The 18,887-nt window shown below is 45.8% G+C and overlaps 1 protein-coding gene across 5 annotated transcripts in view; it reads right to left on the bottom strand.

Annotated features, from left to right (window-relative positions):
* LOC123757619 (protein CASP) overlaps positions 1–18,887 on the bottom strand; it is a 285,090-nt gene that overhangs the window by 264,343 nt on the left and 1,860 nt on the right. The gene's annotated exons all lie outside the window — the stretch shown is intronic.

An 18,887-nucleotide genomic window follows, 5' to 3' on the forward strand; every position in this document is an offset into this window, starting at 1 on the left:
GATGCTGCATTTCACAGAGGAATAGAGGAATGCTGTATTAGCTCGCTAATCCGGTGTATATAGGAAGGACCCCCAGCCGGATGAGCACGTTTTCTGGATTAACTGACTTTTCACCATGGAAGTCCAAAAGTGAACATTTACAAAAATGTTTGTTCCACAAACAACAATTTGAATTTCCACACACTAATTAGTGTGTGGGGCTGGGTGGATGGTTATCTGCTTGGCTGGCAAGTGGGCAGGGCAATTGGATTTGTGGGCAGGCAGGTGTGTGGGTGGGTGGGTTCAGGCAGGCAGGCAGGCAGGCGGATGGGTGGGTGGGTGGGTTCAGGCAGGCAGGCAGGCGGATGGGTGGGTGGGTGGGTTCAGGCAGGCAGGCAGGCAGGCGGATGGGTGGGTGGGTGGGTTCAGGCAGGCAGGCAGGCAGGCAGGCAGGCGGATGGGTGGGTGGGTGGGTTCAGGCAGGCAGGCGGATGGGTGGGTGGGTGGGTTCAGGCAGGCAGGCAGGCAGGCGGATGGGTGGGTGGGTGGGTTCAGGCAGGCAGGCGGATGGGTGGGTGGGTGGGTTCAGGCAGGCAGGCAGGCAGGCGGATGGGTGGGTGGGTGGGTTCAGGCAGGCAGGCAGGCAGGCGGATGGGTGGGTGGGTGGGTTCAGGCAGGCGGATGGGTGGGTGGGTGGGTGGGTTCAGGCAGGCGGATGGGTGGGTGGGTGGGTGGGTTCAGGCAGGCGGATGGGTGGGTGGGTGGGTGGGTTCAGGCAGGCGGATGGGTGGGTGGGTGGGTGGGTTCAGGCAGGCAGGCAGGCGGATGGGTGGGTGGGTGGGTGGGTGGGTTCAGGCAGGCAGGCAGGCGGATGGGTGGGTGGGTGGGTGGGTTCAGGCAGGCAGGCAGGCGGATGGGTGGGTGGGTGGGTGGGTTCAGGCAGGCAGGCAGGCGGATGGGTGGGTGGGTGGGTGGGTTCAGGCAGGCAGGCAGGCGGATGGGTGGGTGGGTGGGTGTGTTCAGGCAGGCAGGCAGGCGGATGGGTGGGTGGGTGGGTGGGTTCAGGCAGGCAGGCAGGCGGATGGGTGGGTGGGTGGGTGGGTTCAGGCAGGCAGGCAGGCGGATGGGTGGGTGGGTGGGTTCAGGCAGGCAGGCAGGCAGGCGGATGGGTGGATGGGTGGGTTCAGGCAGGCAGGCAGGCAGGCGGATGGGTGGATGGGTGGGTTCAGGCAGGCAGGCGGATGGGTGGGTGGGTGGGTGGGTTCCGGCAGGCAGGCGGATGGGTGGGTGGGTGGGTTCAGGCAGGCAGGCAGGCGGATGGGTGGGTGGGTGGGTTCAGGCAGGCAGTCGGATGGGTGGGTGGGTTCAGGCAGGCAGGCGGATGGGTGGGTGGGTTCAGGCAGGTTCAGGCAGGAAAAGGTGGGTGGGCAGGCAGATGGGCTTGGTGGGTGGCAGGGATGGGTAGAGTTCGGGCAGGCAGGAATGGGTGGGGTTCGGGCAGGCAGGAATGGGTGGGGTTCGGGCAGGCAGGAATGGGTGGGGTTCGGGCAGGCAGGAATGGGTGGGGTTCGGGCAGGCAGGAATGGGTGGGGTTCGGGCAGGCAGGAATGGGTGGGGTTCGGGCAGGCAGGAATGGGTGGGGTTCGGGCAGGCAGGAATGGGTGGGGTTCGGGCAGGCAGGAATGGGTGGGGTTCGGGCAGGCAGGAATGGGTGGGGTTCGGGCAGGCAGGAATGGGTGGGGTTCGGGCAGGCAGGAATGGATGGGGTTTGGGCAGGCAGGAATGGGTGGGGGTTCAGGCAGGCAGGGATAGGTGGGGTTCGGGCAGGCAGGGATAGGTGGGGTTCGGGCAGGCAGGGATAGGTGGGGTTCGGGCAGGCAGGGATAGGTGGGGTTCGGGCAGGTGGGGATGGGTGGGGTTCGGGCAGGTGGGGATGAGTGGGGTTCGGGCAGGTAGGGATGGGTGGGGTTTGGGCAGGCATGTTTTGAATGGGTGGATGGAAGGCAGATGGGCTTGATGGGTGGCAGGTGAGTGGGCAGGCAGGGATAGGTGGGGGCAGGCAGGCAGGTGGGTGGGTGGGCAAGAAAACACTGGACAGAGACAGATCACACGTCTCCTTCCTTTTGGTTTTGGATGGGTGGATGGCAGGCAGATTCCCTTCCTTCCTGAGTGACTCCTCCCACTCTCTCCCTTCCTGGTGGTGGTGTACAACGAGTGTTAGGGCAGGCATTTCACTTGTATATCTCTCAGCGGTAAATCACATTTTATATTCAGGGGCAAGTCGACTCTTGGTTTTGCAGAGATTTTTAGGCTTAAAACTCTCTATCAGTAAATGCTGATCCAGCCAAATATTCAGTAGTCCGGCTTCTATGGACATTCTGTCTAGATAGGGATATAACTATCTGGCCACGATTTTTGCTGGATTAGGGCGTTTTCGGGATCGGCAGGCTTGGGATTATCTAGCTTCTACAGTATACAGTGGAACCTCAACTTACGAATACCCCCTACAGTACAACCTCGATTTGATGTACCCCGATTCGGTGAATCTCCTGCAAGGTCGCACACTTTACAGGCTGGATTTACTCACCCAGTTTGTTGTACTTTGGTTCGCTAAAGCGGGGGATGTGAGGATTTGATAATGATGTTGGGACAGAGTTCACAAACTGGCAGAAAACTTTCCATTCTACCACAGGTTACAATTAATAATTCTTTCATATGACACGTTGGATCACTCAAGTGGACAAGTGAACTACACAAGTGGTCCACAAGTGAACCACACAAGTGGTCCACAAGTGAACCACACAAGTGGTCCACAAGTGGTCCACAAGTGAACCACACAAGTGGTCCACAAGCATCCGATGTTGGGACAGAGTTCACAGACAGGTGGAAAATTTTACCATTCTATCACAGGTTACAATTAATAATTCCTTCATATGACAAGTTGGATCACACAAGTGGACCACACAACAAGTGAAGCATACTAACCAAACACCAGCCAGAGTGGTACACTCACGTGAATGACTGTGTTTCCATGATTTTCATTCACTGATTTGTGGCACATATATCTTTCTAGATTAATTTAAAGGCTGAAGCATGAATAGTTAGCTAATGTGTTGAAATCTTCTTATACTGTATACATTTTATGTGATGAAACAAGATGAGTGAGGATGGACACATAAGGGAATAATGTACTGTAAACCTCACCTTCAGTGAGGTTTCACTCACTTTCATTTGTGTCATCATAATTCAGTGACCCACGACAAAGTTTCAGATTAATAAATCCTTTCTAAAACCAGTGTCCTAGCCAGCTCTTTATTATCCTAATTAAACTAAATAAAACCAAAAACATACTGTAATATGATAGACATCTGCTATTTGAGAAATTATTTATGATTTATGTTATTGGCACAACGACTCCAGCGCAAGTGGACGGGTCTAATCAGTGTACACACAGCACAATGCGTGATTCATTCGTTTTTGTCGCTACAGTTCAGTGACCTACAGCTTCAAAATATTAAAATTATTAAATCATTTCTAACATAAGTACTTTTTATAGCTCTTATTATTGTAATAATGTTGCTGAACTAAATATATAACCCAAAAATATATAATTTGATGTAAATCCAATATTTGAGAGAAATTTATGTTACTGGATCTGACTTAAACACCAGCCTACTGAAGGGTGTATAGACCAATTCTTCATTTTGCCTGCAAGTGACGTGTTTGTCTGCCTGTGGAAAAATAACTGGAATTTACCATTTTTGGACTACAGCTGTATAGTTATACAAGATGTCTCAGGTGCTTGCTAACAGTGCCTTATTAATGCCAAAAAGAGTCAATACAGTAGTACCTCGGAATGCGAGTGTCCCTGTATGCAAGTTTTTCGGAATACGAGCAGGATTTCCTCGAAAAATATGTCTCGGAACGCGAGGGTTACCTCGGGACACGAGTTTGTTGATACGCGTACAGGCCGACCCAGCAGGTGGTGGTTCGGCGATCGTCGCCCCTCCACCCCTCCGCCCCTCAGTTTACCATTGTCTCGCGCCCAGTGACTACCCCACATCAGTTCTTCTCGCGGATTTTCAGTGTTTTGTTGGATTTTTGGTGATTTGACTATACAATTTGTTATTATATATCTCACCATGGGTCCCAAGAAAGCCCGTGGTAAGGATAAAGGCCAGAAAGCCCATGTGAGGATGACAATAGAGGAGAAACAAGAGATCATTCGGAAGCATGAGAACGGTACACGTGTTGTTGAACTTTGTAGGCAGTACAACAAAGCCACATCAACAATATGCACTATACTTAAGAAGTAAAATGAGATTACGAGTGCTAAAGTGGCAAAAGGAGTCAGAACAATAACGAAACAAAGACCACAAATACTTGAAGTGGAAAAGTTGTTATTAACACTTTCGCGCTCTCGGCGCTCAAAAAAAAACAATACCCCAGATGCTTTCGGCACTTCGCGCGCCTACGCGGTAAGACCGAAAAGTGTACACTCTTTTGACTGTCCTGACAATAATTGAAGGCGCACGTATTTAAATTTGGTATCACTGTGTTCGCAATGAAATTGTCTATAAGAGCATACCTATAAAATGCCGCCCAAGCATAAGGAGTATCAACACCAAATAAAAAACTATGCAGATCACTCGCCGAGAGCGCCAAACAGCAACAAAATGTTTCCACTCTCTTAATGGTTGCGAAACCTACAGTTGTCCTACATCGCTAATTTTGGTATCATTGGAATCGCAATAAAATTCTCTACACGGACATATGCATATGAATGTTTAATATAGGTAATTGCCCACCCGCAAGAGTGTGTGAAGTGGAGAGTAGTTAGCTGCGAGCGCACTGGCGAAAACACAGGGGGGAAATCATGCTTGGAAAGTTTATACGTTTCCTGACCCTACTTTTCTATGTACGTATTTCTTTTTTATACCAATGTGTTCGCAATAAAATTTTCTATAAGATGAACTGTATAACATTTGTACAAAGCATGTGTAAGAGAAGCGGCAAATATAGAACCACGTCGCTCAGTATGCGTTCGCGGCAGAAACGAACGCATTGTTTTCGTTCGTTTGATGTTTGTCATGTTTATACTTGTTGAAACATTTTATAATTTGTATGACAGTGATCGCAGTAAAATTCCCTACACAGACATATACATAACACATACAAATATTTCCCACGTGTTGGATATATCAACGGCTAAAGGGAACCCACTGCCACACGCTCGCCACACCCCCAAACATACTTTGTGTATTTCTTTTTTTACTCATAAAAGTTTATGTGATATAATATTCATTCTGGTACCAAAACATTCGCAAATAAATTCCCTACAAAACAAATGTATCCCCATCCATTTCGGTTAAAAAATGGAATTTATAGAAATATTTTTTCGATGGACGAGAAAACTCGGCTGTTATGCGGAATCGTAAGAGAAAACGGCGACGAGTTATCTCTAATCTAAAGCGCGAAAGTGTTAATTTGCATACACGACAAGTAGTTAAAGGGTGACAGTGTTTCGGAGGCCATTATTTGTGAGAAAGCCAGGGTTTGGACAGATTTGTGGTGAGGAAATCGAGCAGTGAGCCTCAACCAGGACCTAGTGGCACTCAGATAAAACGTCCCAGGGAGAGCACACCAGAAAGGTCTTCACTGCCTGATGTGATAATGGAAGGGGACTCCCCTTCCAAACAGTAACTCCTCTCCTCCTCCCCCCTCCTCACCATCTTCCATATGCCTACAGCATTCAACAGCAAGGTAAGTAATAACTTGAACATAGTTTTGTAGGTATATTTAGATGAATTAGGTATAAAAATTTAGTTTGATGTGGGGTTTTTGGGGTAGTCAGGAACGGATTAAATCATTTCCCTTTATTTCTTATGGGGAAATTAGCTTCAGAATACGAGTTTTCGGAATACGAGGCATCTCCAGGAACCAATTAAACTCTTAAACTGAGGTATGCCTGTATTTAGAAAGAACCAGTAGCAGAAAATCAACCAGCACAGCCGTGCCCAGCACCAGCACAGCCGTGACCAGCACCAGCACAGCCGTGCCCAGCACCAGCACAGCCGTGCCCAGCACCAGCACAGCCGTGCCCAGCACAGCCGTGCCCAGCACAGCCGTGCCCAGCACAGCCGTGCCCAGCACAGCCGTGCCCAGCACAGCCGTGCCCAGCACCAGCACAGCCGTGCCCAGCACCAGCACAGCCGTGCCCAGCACCAGCACAGCCGTGCCCAGCACCAGCACAGCCGTGCCCAGCACCAGCACAGCCGTGCCCAGCACCAGCACAGCCGTACCCAGCACCAGCACAGCCGTACCCAGCACCAGCACAGCTGTACCCAGCACCAGTACAACAGCAGCTAGCACCAGCTCAGACGCAGCTGAAGCAAACACAGCGGCAGTGAGCACCATCAAACCCGATGCAAACATTCAAGAATATTGCATGTGGAGTGAACAGTTAGAACAAGTGTTAAATTTAAGTACACAGTGTCAAAGTGTTAAAATTAAGGTTGCAGTAATTTTAGTGTACAATAGTTTTCCTAAACTGTATTGTAGTACTGAACATACAGCACAGTACATATTTACTGTACAGTATTCACAACTCCATGAGAATTCAAGATGAACATAACTCCAACAATAAGGTAAATAAAAACTGTACAGTAACAGTATTTTTTAGTAGAGTAGTAATATACTGTAAAGGTACAGTACATAATATAATACATTTTTATTGTGTATAAGACAAAAAAAAAACAGCATTGAATGTAATGAAACACCATTTTCTGGATGAGCCCGGAGGCTCCCTGGAGTTTATTGGGCTAATGTATGTTATATTAGACCGGGACATTAACTAAGGAGTTCAGACCTACCAGGGACCAGTGTCAGAACCTGGCCCCTTCAGAGAGGTTTCAGGGAGCAATGATCCTGGAAAACCCCCTTGTGGTTGGGGTTTTCCTTATCTGCCATTGACCAGGGTTAGGCACCCAAAAAGGTAGGCATAACAAAACAAACCCCACATGGTAAAAAACTAAAACAAAAAACCGGAGAGGTAGAAACTCCCTACAATCCCAAGGAAACAAGCAAACATCACACTTTACTGACACGCCGATCGTCCGCGCAGCCCTCCCCGCCCCGAGAGAGGGAGGGGGGGAGACCCGGATCTCACCGCGCTGGCTGCCTAGCATCAGTTCGGAAGCTAAACTACAACCAACGTGAAAAAAACGCTGACCGGGAGGGAGGGAGGGTTGCCAGGGAGCCTAGGGGTTCACCCACAAAATGGCATTTTATTACATTCAACGCTGGTTTTCTGTGGGGAGCCCCTATGGCTTCCTGGAGCATCATACCCAAAGAGAAGGAAAAGAAAGGGCTGACCCGGCAGGCGGCCGCCACAAACTCCGCAACGCGAAGCCGAGACAACAGGATGCAACCTGCGACCCAAGGCAACAAGAACGCACAGGAGCAGACACTCGCATAAAAAATTGGCGGCCAAGAACCTGTGCAACCCTCAAATCCCTGCGCCCGAAATGAGCCCTAGATGTCACTAACACAGCAGCGAAGCTGCAAACGTCCAAACAGCACAGGCGCAAGGACAGACCACAGGCTGGACGACTTAAAAACTCTGTGGACAACCAGGAAGACCCGAGCCCTGAAACAGGGAACGAGGGAAACCGGATCAACCCAACAGGCATACCCAGATATGGTACACAGGTAACGGCAAAAGAGCGAAACCGGACAACACAGGACACACCCCCGGCCAAACCAATCAAGCATCAATAACCCAAGGACCCCTCCGGAAAGCAGCCGTCTCGACCGTCGCCAGAAGGACGGAGAAAGGCTGCAAACATACAAACCTATCACCAGCACCAAAGAGCAGAAACCTGAACTGAAGGTGCTACCACAAACTGAGGAGAAGATAAGAGGGCACCCTGATCAAGGACCAGGACAGCTCAGGCGACACATGAGCAGGCCGGAGGTGAAACAAAACACGAGAAAGCGTACGGAACGGGGCAGATGTAACATCCACCCCGAACGCAAGCCGGAGCGGCTCTGCCAGCGTCGCACAAAACGAGGCGAAAGTAAAAAACATCATATAACTGTAGTCCTGAAAACCCAAGAAAGGACAAGACAACCCAATGCGAAAGAGAAGACAACCTACGAAGAACAAGAAAAAAGGTGCATAGAAACACCAGGAACGTCATACTGTCACCGAGACGAAGATCGCAGGTGGGACACCGTCAACAAAGCCACCTGATCACCACAGAGACGGTGATACCCGCGTCAAAATACCAGACGCGAAGAGGAGAGGAGAGGAGAGGAGAGAAGGCCGAACCAGTCACATACAGGACCCGTCCGACCTGCCGAAAGAGGCGGAGCCACGGGTAAACGCCCCGGGTTCGGACACCTATCAAGCAACGTCTGAAAGCCAAGGGCTCGGCCCTTGGCTGGGCCGGCCACCAAGGGACCATAAGGACTACTCTCATGGGAATGGGCTCCAACCGAGCCAGAACCCGAAGCAACTGCTGAACCGGGAGAAGAGGAACAGGTACCCCCACCTCGGCCAGTCCTGCCAAAAGGCATCCACTGTGAACGCCTCACAGGCGGGTAAGGGCGCCACGTAGAATGGGCGACACCTAGACCACGCCGACTCGAAGACGTCCATGGCCAGGAGTCTATACGTCTGGCAGAGCCAACGAAACGAGTCGGCGACGACTGTCCAATCCGGGAACAGAGGAATGAACTGAGACAGCTGTCCGCCAGGACATAGGACACACCACGGACATGAACCTCAAGGTTAGCCAAACCCCGAGAATCCAGCAAACGAGCCACTCTAAGGGACCAACCCCAAAGGACAAACACCTAAGAGAAACCCTGTGGTTCTGGCAAAGAACCGCCAGAGAACAGTTCGAATGGAGCGGAATGGTAGAGCACCGAGTGACCTGAACCCTGCGAAGCACAAACCAGACAGCCACGAACTCCCAAACCATGCTGTGAGCCCAACGGACGGACAGACCCCACCATCCCCGGCCGACCTGGTGAGCTCTGGTCACAAAGCCCCAGGCGAGAGATGACCCGTCTGTGAACACATTGAGCGAAGGCTCGGGGCGGTGCCAAGGCACGGAACCCCGAAAACCCCAAATAGGAAGCTGGTGATGCAGCACCAACACAAGATCCCAGGGGGGAACGTACCGCCTGTCACAAGTGGTGTACCACAGGGTTCAGTTCTTGCACCAGTGATGTTTATTGTCTACATAAATGATCTACCAGTTGGTATACAGAATTATATGAACATGTTTGCTGATGATGCTAAGATAATAGGAAGGATAAGAAACTTAGATGATTGTCATGTCCTTCAAGAAGTCCTGGACAAAATAACTATATGGAGCACCACTTGGCAAATGGAATTTAATGTGAATAAATGCCATGTTATGGACTGTGGAATAGGTGATCATAGACCCCACACAAGCTATAAATTATGTGAGAAATCCTTAAAGAATTCTGATAAAGAAAGAGATCTAGGGGTGGTTCTAGATAGAAAATTATCTCCTGAGGACCACATAAAGAACATTGTGCGAGGAGCTTATGCCACGCTTTCTAACTTCAGAATTGCTTTTAAATACATGGATGGCGAAATACTAAAGAAATTGTTCACGACTTTTGTTAGGCCAAAGGTCAAATATGCAGCGGTTGTGTGGTGCCCATATCTAAAGAAGCACATCAACAAACTGGAAAATGTGCAAAGACATGCTAAGTGCAAAGACATGCTACTAAGTGAACTGAACTCCCAGAACTGAAGGGCAAGAGCTACAAGGAGAGGTTAGAGGCATTAAATATGCTAAAACTAGAAGACAGAAGAAAAAGAGGCGATATGATCACTACGTACAAAATAGTAACAGGAATTGATAAAATCAACAGGGAAGATTTCCCAAGACCTGGAACTTCAAGAACAAGAGGTTATAGATTTAAACTAATTAACCCTTTAAGTGCGCAACACATCATATGATGTGTTCAGTGACTTGCTTTACAGTCTACAGACAACTTTACAGTCTCCGTGGTGTAGTGGTAAGACACTCGCCTGGCGTTCCGCGAGCGCTATGTCATGGGTTCGTATCCTGGCCGGGGAGGATTTATTGGGCGCAATTCCTTAACTGTAGCCTCTGTTTAATGCAACAGTAAAATGTGTACTTGGATGAAAAAAACGATTCTTCGCGGCAGGGGATCGTATTCCAGGGACCTGCCCGAAATGCTACGTGTACTAGTGGCTGTACAAGAATGTAACAACTCTTGTATATATCTCAAAAAAAAAAAAAAAAAAAACTTGCATTAACTTGCGCTACATCATATGATGTATTGGAGTACTGTGCAAGATTTAAACGGCCCGTGGATACAAAGGGTTCACCACACCTTCATCAGAGCTCTTGTAAACAGACCCCATTTTTTTTTAAATCGTGGACCAAATTCTTGGGTGTGAGGGTCCTCAGTACTGTATTGAGTGAGCCACCAAGCCTGATGCACGCAGCATAAGCTCACAGCACTGCTGTTCAGCTTGTGACCACAGCATCACCTAAAGATGCCATAATATACATTTGCATGCTATTATTTAGCGATGATATTATTACAGAAGACCCCTGACTGTGATAAAAATGACCAGGATTCTGATAATAGCAGGATTGTTGTGATAATTAGCGCTGTAGTGGGAGGAGTAATCTTGGTGGGGAGGGAGGTAGCACTGTCTGCTGACTCTGTGTGACCACCTTTTACTGTCTGGACTCACTATACTGTTCCAGCTTAGTTGTTCGCTATGGTAAACAAAACATGCAGATATTTATATATAACGTCTGTATATAAAAGCAATAACACATACCCACTGCCACTCAGCATATCAACTTAATAGTTCGTTATGGTGAACACGAATGTAGATACTTATACATAACGTGTATATACAGTGTAATAACAGCAAAAGGAGTGTAGGGGAGAAGCCATATTGGTGATGGGTATGACAACATCTGCATGATTTTTGTCATGTTGGCAGGGGTGGCCACTATGGTCTTTGGGCATTATACCGGCTTAGTTGAACAGTTATAGTGAACAAAACATGTAGATACTTATATATAACGTGTGTATATAGGGTAATAACACCACAAACAGTATTGTTGGGGGTAAAATTTTAGTGCGTCTGACCTTGAATGTGTGAGGGAAGCAGCCGCCACCTGGCTGTGTGTAGCGACGTCTCTTAATGCCTTAACTAAGAGACTATGCTAAACTAACTATATCAACTTAGTTGTACAGTTGTGGTGAACAAAATATGTAGATACTTATATATAATTCTGTATATAGTGAATAAAAGCAAAAACAGTATTGTGGGGGAAGAATGTTGGTGAGTCAGGTGAGTTGAGGGAGGGAGGAAGTAGCAGCCAGTGGCAGGCTGCCACTGCCACTCAGCATGCCAACTTAGTGGTTCGTTATGGTGAACACGAATGTAGATACTGTACTTATATATAACGTCTGTATATAGTGAATAAAAGCAAAAACAGTATGGTGGGAGGAGAATGTGGGAGAGTGAGGTGTTGAGGGAGGGAGTGGCAGCGAGTGGCTGGCTGGTGTGTGGTGGTCGCTCCTCGTTGCTTTTTGACTCATAATACCAACTTAGTGGTTCGTTATGGTGAACAAAACATTCAGATACTTGTATATAACCTGTGTATATAGCGTAATAACCGACAAAGTATTTGTTCACTGCTTGATGAACATAATTGAATCAACAATCTGCACACAATATTTTTGAGTAAAGCAATGATTCACTCATGTAAATATATCACACTACACACTATTGAATAATATTACAGCAAAAAAACTACAAAAAATCAATTGGAGACATTGAAATAATTAGGTAATTATCTCTTTGTGGGCCACTCCTGTCTGACAGCTGGCAAGCAATAGACCGTCTGGGATGCACACTGAGTCAGCGCCTGTTTTTTGCCAGACTTCCCCACCCTATAGTGGGAAATATATGCCACTTACGATTTTTTTATTATTTTTCCCATGATCAGAGAACACAAATTAACAGGTTTAGAAGAAAAAATATTTTTTTTTTTGGTATGCGCCTGTGGGTGACAAATGCTAAACAGCCCGGAGCCACACAAGGGTTAAACAAAGATACAGAAGAAATATAAGAAAATTCACTTTCGCAAACAGAGTAGTAGACAGTTGGAACAAGGTAGGTGAGAAGGTGATAGATGCCAAAACTGTCAGTAGTTTCAAAGTGTTATATGACAGAGTGCTGGGTAGATGGGACACCACGAGCATAGCTCTCATTATCAACCAGCAACCCAACCACTTCCTACCCAAGGGCAAACAATGGCTATGAAACCCCAGCTGGCCCCAAGGGCACATTAAATGCCGGGACGCAAGAAACCCTACGGAAGTGGAATCCCGAAGGCTCTATGGAAGGTAACCATAGAACCCAAGAGTAGTACTTACAGGAAACCTAGGGAAGGTAGCCCTAAGTGGATGTAGCCCCAGTACACTATAGTTACTCCTGGCCACCACACCACAAAGAGCAAGAACACCACGAAGGCACAAAATCTACTAAGAATTCCAGGCCAGAGTTGATGACCACCCCAGAGCACATCAGCCTATGAACTTAAGTGCGAGTAGCTGGCATGGGGGGGGGGGGTCCGGGGATCCCCTCTCCCTCTCCCAGGGAGGGGAGGGCTGCACGGACCGGCGGTGTATGAAGTTTGCTTGTTTCTTTAAGTTCTGGGGAGTTCTGCCTCTCAGTTCGGTATTTGGTTGCAATTTCTTACCAAGTTGGGTCTGTTTTGTTAAGACTACCTTTCCAGATGCCTAACCCCAGTCAATGGCAGATGTGGAATGCTTCCAAACACATGGGGGTGTCCATAGGCAATTGCTCCCTGTGCCTCTGAGGGGGCCAAGTTCTGGTTCGTGCTCCCCGGTAGGCTGAACTCCTTTTACTGATGCTCCAGACTAATACAGTATAGCATATATTGGTCCGATAGTCGCAGGGAGCCGGAGAGGCTCGCCAGCCTCTGGGGAGGGACTTGAGGCCTGATGGCCGAGTGGACAGCTCTCGGGATTTAGAGTTCTAAGGTTCCGGGTTCGATCCCCGGTGGAGGCGGAAACAAATGGGCAGAGTTTCTATCACCCTTATGCCCTTGTTCACCTAGCAGTAGATAGGTATCTGGGAGTTAGACAGCTGCTACGGGCTGCTTCCTGGGAATGTGTAATAAAAAGGAGGCCTGGTCGAGGACCGGGCCATGGGGATGCTAAGCCCCGAAATCATCTCAAGATAACCACAGAAATATTAACCAAAATTGGCAGTTCCAAGTTTTGTCAAATAACCAAGGTAAGAACAGTGCAAGAAAGATATGTAACTTACCTATGCACAAATAGCCAGGAAGAAGGAAAAATTAGCAGTAAAGGTGGCTAAACACTGTAGCAACCAGGATAAAACAAACATTAAGCTGGAAGTCAGAAAAGAACTGGCATCAAACCCAAATTTGGATGCAAAAAACAGTCGATCAAATTAAGACTTTGGCGTCCCCGGCGTGCATGCCCCAGCCCACCCCAAAGTGAACATTTCGTTTCCTGGGAGCACACACCCACACTAACGTGTAATTACCTAAGTGTAATTACCTAAGTGTAGTTACAGGATGAGAGCTACGCTCGTGGTGTCCCGTCTTCCCAGCACTCTTTGTCATATAACGCTTTGAAACTACTGACGGTCTTGGCCTCCACCACCTTCTCACTTAACTTGTTCCAACCGTCTACCACTCTATTTGCGAAGGTGAATTTTCTTATATTTCTTCGGCATCTGTGTTTAGCTAGTTTAAATCTATGACCTCTTGTTCTTGAAATTCCAGGTCTCAGGAAGTCTTCCCTGTCGATTTTATCAATTCCTGTAACTATTTTGTATGTAGTGATCATATCACCTCTTTTTCTTCTGTCTTCTAGTTTTGGCATATTTAATGCTTCTAACCTCTCCTCATAGCTCTTGCCCTTCAGTTCTGGGAGCCACTTAGTAGCATGTCTTTGCACCTTTTCCAGTTTGTTGATGTGCTTCTTAAGATATGGGCACCACACAACAGCTGCATATTCTAGCTTTGGCCTAACAAAAGTCATGAACAATTTCTTTAGTATATCGCCATCCATGTATTTAAATGCAATTCTGAAGTTAGAAAGCATAGCATAGGCTCCTTGCACAATATTCTTTATGTGGTCCTCAGGTGATAGTTTTCTATCTAGAACCACTCCTAGATCTCTTTCTTTATCAGAATTCTTTAAAGATTTCTCACATAATATATAGGTTGTGTGGGGTCTATGTTCTCCTATTCCACATTCCATAACATGACATTTATTAACATTAAATTCCATTTGCCAAGTGGTGCTCCATATACTTATTTTGTCCAGGTCTTCTTGAAGGGCATGACAGTCATCTAAATTTCTTATCCTTCCTATTATCTTAGCATCATCAGCAAACATGTTCATATAATTCTGTATACCAACTGGTAGATCATTTATGTACACAATAAACATCACTGGTGCAAGAACTGAACCCTGTGGTACTCCACTTGTGACATTTCTCCATTCTGATACATTGCCTCTGATTACTGCCCTCATTTTTCTATCAGTCAGAAAATTTTTCATCCATGATAGAAGCTTACCTGTCACCCCTCCAATATTTTCCAGTTTCCAGAACAACCTCTTATGTGGAACTCTGTCGAAAGCCTTTTTTAGGTCCAGATAGATGCAGTCAACCCAACCATCTCTTTCCTGTAATATCTCTGTGGCTCGATCATAGAAACTGAGTAAATTCGATACACAGGATCTTCCAGATCGAAAACCATACTGTCTGTCTGATATTATATCATTTCTCTCTAGGTGTTCTACCCATTTAGTTTTGATTAGTTTTTCCAATACTTTCACTATTACACTTGTCAATGATACAGGTCTATAATTGAGGGGGTCTTCCCTGCTGCCACTTTTGTAGATTGGAACTATGTTAGCCTGTTTCCACCCGTCTGCTACGATTCCTGTACACAGGGATGCCTGAAAGATCAGGTGAAGTGGAATGCTGAGCTCAGATGCACATTCTCTCAGAACCCATGGTGAAACGCCATCTGGGCCAGCTGCTTTGTTCTTACCGAGCTCCTTGAGCATTTTTTCCACTTCGTCTCTAGACACCTTTATGTGTTCTATGTTGTTCTCTGGAATTCTTATTGTATCTGGTTCCCTAAAGATTTCATTTTGTACAAACACACTTTGGAACTTTTCGTTTAGTGTTTCACACATATCCTTTTCATCTTCCGTGAATCTATTTCCCATTTTCAACCTCTGAATATTATCCTTTACCTGCAATTTGTTGTTTATGAATTTATAGAATAGACCTGGTTCTGTTTTACATTTGTCCGCAATCCCTTTTTCAAAATTTCTTTCTGCCTCTCTCCTCACTGCCGTGTAGTTGTTTCTCGCATCTTTGTATCGCTGGTATGTTTGGGGGTTCGGCCTCTTCCTGTATTGATTCCATTTTTGTGTCTTTCGGTCTCTAGCCCTCTCGCAATTTCTATTGAACCAATCCTGTTTCCTAGTTCTGCATCTCTGTTTTGGTATAAATTTTTTTGTGCCTTTATCATATATTTCACAAAACTTGCCATACATCTCATTCACTTCCTTGCCTAGCATCAAGTCTGTCCAATTATACTCACTAAAAAAATTTCTAAGGTCACCATAATGTCCTCTCCTGAAGTCTGGTTTTTCAACTGCTTCAACCTCCTTATTTTCTTCCAGCTTATAACGCATTGCATACTTTATTCCCAAAAAGACATGGTCACTTTTACCCAAGGGAGGAAGGTACTGAATGTCAAATATCTCTTCCTCCTTCCTGGTAAATATCAAATCTAGCATGGAGGGAACGTCCCCTTCCCTCATCCTCGTAGCTTGTTTAACATGTTGATACAAGAATGTTTCCAGGATGAGGTCTACAAATTTACAGGTCCAAAAATCTTCTGTTTTAGCTTCATATGCTTCCCAGTCTATGGATTTCAAGTTGAAGTCACCGACTATCAACAGTCGTGATCTATCGTTATCCGCTCTCGCTATAATCTCTCTCATTATTGTTATAAGACCTTCACGTTTACTATCTAGCTCCTCCTTTGACCATGTGCTGCTTGGCGGTGGACTATATGCATTTATCATCATTAGTTTATCATCCTCATAGCAGATCTCTAGTGCTATTATGTCAACTTCTTGTGGATTGTGTGTACTCTTTCCAGTGTTCAGACCTCCAATTTCCATGCTACTCCATTCATTTTAAAACTAGTACCACAATAATCAAACAGTAACTGGAATTTAAAATAATATTTTAATTTTGGACACTCATCACCACAAGTACAGTATATATAATCTTTCCAGTGTTCTGACCTCAATTGTCGTCTTACGTCGTTCATTATGGTATTAAATTGTTCGCAATCTAAAGTGTGCAACAAGTCCCATAATAATCAAACAATAAATGGAATTTTAACAAATATTTTAATTTTAGTTGCAACATGCTTCACCGCATGACATCCGTAAAGTTTTTTATGTATGTAATTTCCATCTTCGCCGGATAAAAGTGTTAGGTCTCTATTAATTTTTTGTTGCAAAGAAAAGGAGATAACATCTAGATCAGAAAGAGCTGTAGAAAAAATGAAAGTAGTAGATAAAAGAAAAAGGGAAAGTTCGACTCTTGAGGATCACCCTGAATAATGCTAAACAGATGGAAAAAGTACTAAGGAATGTTAGGAAATTACAAAGTGATGAGCAGGGAAATTCTGGTCATGAAAAGGACCTTCAAGTGAAAAGGAAATATGTGAAACAGTAAACAAAAAGTTCCAAAGTGTGTTTGTACAAAGTGAAATCTTCAGAGAACCAAACAGTAAGAATTTCAGAGAACAACAGAGCACACAGAGGTGTCTAGAGACGAAGTTAAAAAAATGTTCAAGGAGCTAAGTGAGGACAAAGCAGTTGGCTTAGATGGAGTTTCACCATGGGTTCTGAGAGAACGTGCAACTGAGCTCAGCATTCCACTTCAACTGATTTTCCAGGCATCCCTGTGTACAGAAGTGCTAGCAGATATGTGGAAAAAGGCTAACATAGTTCCAATCTATATAAGTGGCAGCAGGAAAGACCCCCCCTCAATTGCAGATCTGAATTACTAACAAGTCAAGATATTGAAAAAAAAAAAAAAAAAAAAAAAAAAAAAAAAAAAAAAAAAAAAAAAAAAAATTAAAAACTAAATGGGTAGAATACCTGGAGAAAAACTGCATAACACACACAGACAGTATGTTTTAGATCTGGAAGATCCTGTGTAACACATTTTCAGTTTCTATGATCGAGCAACAGATTTTACATGAAAGATGGTTGGGTAGACTGCATCTATCTGGCCCTAAAAAACCAGCGTTGAATGTAATGAAACGCCATTTTCTGGGCGAGTCCCAGAGGCTCCCCAGAGCTATCCAGGCTGATATGGATATCCCTACCTTTGGGATCAGTGTATGTGGGTGGAGTTCTAGGCCTTCTGGGGACCACGAGCAAGAACCTGCCCCCTCAGAGAGGCATGAGGAGCAATGGCCTATAGAATGCACATGTGATTTTGGAGCATTTCTGAAGGAAGGACGGATCCATTATAGAGGAATACTCCAGGTCGCTCAGGATAAGCTGCGATGGCCGCTTGCACCTCAGCCAGAGACACGCGGGAAGCTGAAAACCTCCGGAAGGATGGAACCGAAGGATCCGCAGCGATACAGAACTGTCTATTTTCGTCGTTTTTAACCAGAATAGGTTTTTTTTTTGGGGGGGAGGGGGCTTACCTTCCTGGGTGCCTGTCCCAGTTAATGGCAGATACAAATCTTATGTGCATTCAATAGGCCATTGCTCCCCATGCCTCTCTGAGAGGGGGGCCAGGTTCTGGCTCGTGGTCCCTGATAGGTCTAGAACTCCACCCACATCGAATGATTGTAAAGTTAGGGATATCCATATCTGCCTGCATAGCTCTGGGGAGCCATATAGGCTCCTCAGAAAAGGCATTCGACAGAGTTCCACATAAGAGTTGTTCTGGAAACTGGAACATATTGGAGTGACAAAGATGAGAATTTTTCAGACAGAAAAATGAAGGCTGTAATCGGAGACAATGTATCGGACTGGAGAAATGTCACGATTGGAGTACTACAGGGTTCAGTTCTTGTACGAGTAATGTTCATTGTCTACATGAACGATCTACCAAATGGAATACAGAATTATATGAACATTTGTTGATTTTAAGATAATAGGGAAGATAAGAAACTAACATGATTGTCATGCCCTTCAAGAAGTCCTGGACAAGAAAAGTGTATGGAGCACCACTTGGCAAATAGAATTTAATGTGAATATATGCCATGTTATTGAATGTGGAATAGGAGAACATAGACCTGACACAACATATAAATTATGTGAGAAATCTTTAAAGAATTCTGATAAAGAAAGAGATCTAGGGGTGGTTCTAGATAGAAAACTATCACCTGAGGACCACCTAAAGAATATCGTGTGAGGAACCTATGCTACACTTTCTAACTTCAGAATTGCTGTTAAATACATGGATGGGAAAATATTAAAGAAACTGCTTCTGACTTTTGTTAGACCAAAGCTGGAATATGCTGCGGTTGTATGGTGCCCATATCTTAAGAATTACATTAACAAACTTGATGTAATACAAACAAGGAGAGGTTCAAAGCATTAAATATGCCAAAACTAGAAGGAAAACGAAAAAGAGGCAATATGATTACTATGTACAAAATAGCAACCGGACTTGATAAAATTGATAGGGAAGTAGAATGCCGGTTTCTGAGCGGACAGAACACTGGACGCGTGATCCTGGG

Source organism: Procambarus clarkii, chromosome 19 (genome assembly GCF_040958095.1).
Source record: "Procambarus clarkii isolate CNS0578487 chromosome 19, FALCON_Pclarkii_2.0, whole genome shotgun sequence".
NCBI classification, from domain to species: domain Eukaryota; kingdom Metazoa; phylum Arthropoda; class Malacostraca; order Decapoda; family Cambaridae; genus Procambarus; species Procambarus clarkii.